This window comes from Danio rerio, chromosome 18, assembly GCF_052040795.2.
Source record: "Danio rerio strain M-AB ecotype USA chromosome 18, GRCz13ab, whole genome shotgun sequence".
Taxonomy (NCBI): Eukaryota; Metazoa; Chordata; class Actinopteri; order Cypriniformes; family Danionidae; genus Danio; species Danio rerio.
In genome coordinates this window covers 27,760,225-27,766,962 of record NC_141038.1, presented here as the reverse complement: position 1 = coordinate 27,766,962, position 6,738 = coordinate 27,760,225, and positions in this window count along the sequence as shown.

Below are 6,738 nucleotides of genomic sequence, written 5' to 3'. Positions count from 1 at the left end.
TTCGAGCCTCGGCTGGTTTAGTTGGCCTTTCTGTGTGGAGTTTGCATGTTCTCCCGGTGTTCGTGTGGGTTTCCCCCACAGTCCAAACACAAGCGGTACAGATGAATTGGGTAGGCTAAATTGTCCGTAGTGTATGACTGTGGGGGAGGGTGTGTAATTGTTTCCTAGAGATGGGTTGCGGCTGGAGGGGCATCCGCTGCGTAAAAAACGTGCTGAATAAGTTGGCGGTTCATTCCGCTGTGGTGACCCCAGATAAATAAAGGGACTAAGCCGAAAAGAAAATTAATGAATGAATACTGTGAAAATTTCCTTGCTCTGTTAAACATCAATTTGGGAAATATTTAAAAAAGAAATAAAAATCAAAGGGGGTTTAATAATTCTGACTTCTACACTACATATATGTAACATTTAAAGCATATTTTATATATTTTACAAATTTAAAGAAACCTTTGTCTTTCAAATGTAAAATTAAAAGCAATAAATTCACCAATAAACAAGTTCGCAAACTATGTACAGATGCAGATTTTAGCCCCAACTTGTCTCAACACACCTTAATTAGCTAGTGCAGGTGTGTCTGATTGGGGTTGAAACTAAACTTTGCAGGACACTGGCCCTCCAGGACCAAGTTTGGGCACCTGATGTACCGTTAGTTAGCCATTTTTGTGATTCGATTTTAATAGTATTAATAATAATAATAGAAAAAAAAAAAAACATTTAAATTGATTTATTTCACAATCCATCAAACTAATCTTTTCACCTTTTTTTTATATGAATTGAGTAATTGCTGTTTGTGAATTGGTGGCCATTTCCCTGAAAAATGTTATTTGAACAGGCCATCTCTTAGATATATTTCTTATGTTTGTCAGGAATAATAAGAATAATAAGTTTAGAGCGATCAATGATTGGCTGTTTTTTTTTTTTTTTTTTTACCAGAAGATGGGTCTGCGTTCACTAGAGCAGCCATACTTTCTATTACAATGTTCCCCATTCAAAACTATACAAGAAACATGTTTTGTGTATTATATAGGCTGTGTCTGAAATCCCAAACTTGAGCAGGTACTAAATTAATTTAAATTTACTACACAACTGGTGATACTTTACAATAACAGTACATGAATAATGATGTACATATTAATTTGTAAACTAAACATTACTTTTTAATTAGTAAATGATGAGTTACGGCATGCACTAATCATGACCAAAGAGTGCATATGTAAATCATAGCTACCTTAAATAGTTGTTAGTACATGTTGTTTATTAGTGTGTTAATTAACTTTTAAGTTTAAACTAAATGTATCCAACATGAAATCTTGAGCTTTTAATACATAATTATGTCATGATTTACTTGGAGGGGCACATCATCATTAACTCATCCTTAAATAATCACGAACTCCTGTGTTGAAACTGTTTTTGTTGATGTTGACTGTACACTTTGGATTGTTATTCGGTCTAAATGCACTAGTTGGACATGCATAAGGAGTTCATGAGTAGTTAAGAATGGGTTAATGATGATGGGCCCCTCTAAGTAAAGTCATTATATAATTATACATTAACATATCATGAGTTCAGGATGGTTAAATTAAGCATAAACCAGTGTGGTATTTAAAACATTAATTATCAAACAATCATGTACTAACAAGTAGGGTACCCGTTTTTCAAACGTATGTGACTCATGTTGTAGTTAATGTTAGTTCATGATTAGCGCAAGCATTAACAAATTATTAGTTCATAATAAAGTAATGTTTAGTTTGCATATTAACATATGATTATTCATGTACTGTTATTGTAAAGTGTTACCACACAACCATTAGAAAAGTACATTCTATATGGTATGAATGCGAGTAATGGCAATGGAATTTGGATATTTTATGTATGCTATTTGTTATTATCACATGTCCTACCTGTGTCAGTTGCGGTGCTTCACACCCATTCATGAATTTTCTCGCGTCGCAGGATTGGATAGTATAGTGTCCGTTGGATGCGCACTTTAGAAGTAGTAGGTCATCTGGGATCTCAACTACTGTTTTCGAATACTTTGAATTCAAAGAGGCAGAGCGTGAGCAGAGCTACAGATGCCTGCTAGCATTTTGCTTAGACAGGCTTTTCTTTGAGAGAAATGCTTAATACTTCATTACCTGCGACTCGTTTGTGTTCTGACCACATGTGCTTGGTTGTACACTATATTGATAAAGCGTTCTGTCTTTTAAAAACACTGTTGTAATACATTGAGCCTCTAAGCATTGGTCTTATGACGTTTTCCTACAAGAGGAAAATGCAAAGTACAAACAAACACCTAAAATATAGGCTGTGTTAGTAAATGCAAGGCTATTTAAGAAATCCAGGCATAACACTGAATGACAACATTTCAGATGACTGTTCTAGAGCCTACAGCTAATCAATCTGTCAGATTCTGGAGTTACAGTTCTAAAGAAAAATGTAAAAATTATCTTAAATAAAACAAATACATTTATAGATATGGTATATAAGTATATAATTTCACTCACCTGGGAAATGGAGGCCACGTAAATAGTTTGTGAGTACAATTAAGTGCACACAGCATGCAATATCATCTGATAATTGTAAAAAAAAAAAAAAAAAAAAAGCAACAGAGTGTGTAAAGCCACATAAAAAAAAAAAAAATGTAATGTATATGACGAGTTTAGTGGCTAATCAGCCGGAATCAGCTGAGGTGAAATGAGGGCAAGCAGCAATACCTAGCTGTCACTCAAGTGGCCACGCCCTTTATTATGTAGACTTAATATAACCTAATATAAAGGAAACGAATGAGTTACTAAAACAATTCACCCCCCTCACAGTTGTCATGAAGGGTAATATTAGCTACACTATATATGAACCAAAATAGTTTTTTTGTACCAGGCTGTAAACACCTTTTTTTTCTGCTGTAAACATGGCCATTTTAACAGTGAGCTGAATAGAAATCTGCTCTATTATGGAGCCAGGACTAGCGGAATTTTGATGAATAGCAGTTTCAGTTACTCCTGTATTTGCTTCACAAGAGAGTGTGAGAGGTTTCTCCTTGATGAAAGTATGCAATTTCTGACACAGCCATACACTTTGAATTGGTGCATTTCTAACAGGTTGTTAGAGCCATGACTGCAGTATTGGTAACCTACTAACCAACAGTAAACAAAATGGGAACATGGAGCTGATTAGTCATGTTCGCTACATCAGAGTTTATCCAGCCAATGCTTTTCTTTCTCCTATTATGCACATTACTCCTTTTTCACCAAACCAAAGTCCAAAAGCACCTTAATGAGCATGAAATCTTTTTTAAAATGTGTGTTTTCATCACTTGTTTCTCATGTGATACTTCAAAATTCGCATTAATATATGTGGTAATAAAACTATTGTTGTCATGCAAACATTCTCTAAAACATTAACAAATGGTTGCAGAAATAAAAAATGCAGCTCCATTGATTGAATGACTTGAATTTTAGTGGCAGCTTATGAAGTCTGAAATGTGAAGCCAATTCTTTGATATCCGTTTGAGAAACACCTGAAGGAATTTTGCTAAATCCAGTCAGCAAATGCCACAACCTTATGAAGCTGTCCACAAGCAAAAGAGGGATTCTCGATCTGAAGTGCATGGATTTAGACATCATCTTTTTAAAGGCAATTAGTTTAATGGAATATAATGAGGAGCACTGAAAACAGGAACTAAGCAAGTTTGGGCCTGGTGCGCACTTGAATGGAAAGCCTTCTGGGAAAAACAGGTTAATGCTGGAGGAGGTCAGGACAGGTTGCTGTTTTCTGTGTAAATTTGAATGCACCAATGTGTCATGAGGACGCTGTGCTTTGAAAAGGTCTTTCAAGTCCAGTTGCAGTTGTATGAATGCTGTTTTAGGAGAAAAAAGAAACAGCACTAACTGTTTGTTGAATGAGTAAGCATAATGTGTTCAGAACAGTGACGGCATACAAAAACACAGCTGACATTACTGCTCCGCTTTAAATGGTTTATCCTGTTATACAGGACTAAAAGCTGAATTAGGTTTTGATGCTAAAGAAATAGATTAACTCAAGCTTATGTGTAATAACATTCAAAAGATGTACTAAAATGGACAGAAAAGATACAAGAAAGTAATTCAAATAAATGTTTTTTACATAAAATAATTTATGTATAGTTAATAATTATAAATTGACTTTCCCAGATATCCCTGCAGGAAACTTTTTCAGTTTTTGTTGCAATATAGGCTCATTCTGAAAACGTAGCCCTACCTGTATATGTTTCTGGAGATTGCGAATTATATAGCCAGAGCCACCTATGTCTGCATTTTCAGGATTTCCCGATCAGGTTTTTCTGCCCTTGAGTCCAATTCTGAGTCATTTGACTTTGAGTATCTACTGATATCGAAACCCAATCCAATACTTCTATAATACATAAAACAAGTATAAAGATGAGCGAAGAAAAAGATCCAGGATTTTCCTTATTTTTTATTTAATTCACCTTATTGTAACATTGGCGACACAGTGGCGCAGTAGGTACTGCTGTCGCCTCACAGCAAGAAGGTCGCTGGTTCGAGCCTCAGCTGTGTCAGTTGGTGTTTCTGTGTGGACTTTGCATGTTCTCCCCGAGTTTGCTCCAGTTTTCCCCACAGTCAAAAAACATGCGGTACAGCTGAATTGGGTAGGCTAAATTGTCCGTAGTGTATGAGTGTGACTGAGTGTGTATGGATGTTTCCCAGAGATGGGTTGCAGCCGGAAAGGCATCCGCTGTGTAAAACATATGCTGGATAAGCAAACAGAGCACTTCTGTAAGGTAGCTTGAACAATCAATTAATGAATAACATAAATTTTTCACTTTTGGATTTTATTACAACAGGAAATATAAAAAAAAAACAAATAATAATCCCAGACCGCAGAAATACTCGCGCTTTCTGCTTCAAGCTGCTTGCATGTTCTACTTTGCAGGCGTTTAACCAATAGCGTCTCTGCAACAAAGTGATGTCATGCTGCATGCGTGACAGGCCTCTGGCAGATTTGCAGAAAAAAACAAAAAACAAAAAAAAAAACCAGCAAAAAAACGTACCTCCCGGGATGTATTTTGCTCTCTCCAGAAATTTATATAGTGGAACGGAGCCTAGATTGTTTTTTTCAGTGATGCACATCAGTGATGCGCATTAGAGTTTTATAAACAACGTTTATGGCATTTTTTTATTTTATGTTTGTTACTATGTTGGTGTTTAGTTATGCGAATGACACCAATCTTCTTCAGTATTAGTATGTTTCTCTGCTCCCATGGGTAAAACAGAGATTCAGTTCATTAAATTATTTTCTCATCACCACCTGTATGGTTGTGTTTTTGTCTGTGTAACAACAGTTAAGATATAAAGATGTTTGTACTTCACCACACTGGTGTATAGTACTATAAAGTAAAGAAATACTGTAGCTTACCATACAATTTAGACCATTATTTTACAGGTTCCACCATAAGTTTAACAGTACAGTTGCTGGTATTTCACTGTAAACTTTACAAATTTTTTTAACAGTGTTATGTGTGGGTGTTTTTATAATAATATTATCGAACACAATTGTTTTCAATATTGATACCACTGAAGCCAAGAATTCATTTCATCATAAAATATATTCAAATAGAAAAAAAAATATAAATATTATATATATATATATATATATATATATATATATATATATATATATATATAAATATTTATATATATATATATATATATATATATATATATATATATATATATATATATATATATATATATATATATATAAAGGCATAACTAGGTTAATTACGTTACCTAGGCAGGTAAGGGTAATTAGGCAAGTTATTGTATAAAAGTGGTTTGTTCTGTAGATTATCGAGAAAAAAATATAGCTTAAAAGGGCTAATAATTTTGCCCCTAAAATTGTGTTTAAAAAATTAAAAACTGCTTTTATTCTAGCCGAAATAAAACAAATAAGACTTTCTCCAGAAGAAAAAATATTATCAGACATACAGTGAAAATTTCCTTGCTCTGTTAAACATTATTTGGAAAATATTTAAAAAAGAAGAAAAAAAATTGAAGGGGGCTAATAATTCTGACTTCAACTATATATATATATATATATATATATATATATATATATATATATATATATATATATATATATATATGGGAAAATAGTAATAACAGTTTTAGCTATTTTATTCAAAATTGCTAGATGTATTACATGAGTAGCTGAGTCTTTGGCCATTTTAAGAAACGGCTAAAGACACCTAACACTTATTGCTCCAACAGTAGTGTAACAAAGGTTCTTTGTGTGGGAAGAAGAAGACAGGGTCGGCGTTGAGGTAAGTAACAGACTTTTATTTTTATTATTAAATGCAAAGGACAGCTCCCACTGTGTGGTCGTCGCTCAGCTCTCTCTCCCGACTGTTCCTCCCGTTCTCCTTAAGACGGGTGTCTCTCCGGCCCAATCACTAGAATAAACAGGTGTTGCTTATTATTTCTGATTGGCCTGCTGATTAGCCGCCGGGCTCTGAGCATGCTCTCCCCCTTTATTGGGTATTCGATCATGCTTACCTCTCCACAAGTAGCATTTCATATATATATATTTTTTATCTGTCTGTTTTTTTTTTGTTTTTTTTTTAAGCTATAAAAGAACTATAAAAGAGTTCTATCTGAATATTTTAGCTTTTCTGTTGATTTGAAGTGTTTCTATTATTCCCATTTGTAAGTCGCTTTGTATCAAAGCATCTGCTAAATGAAT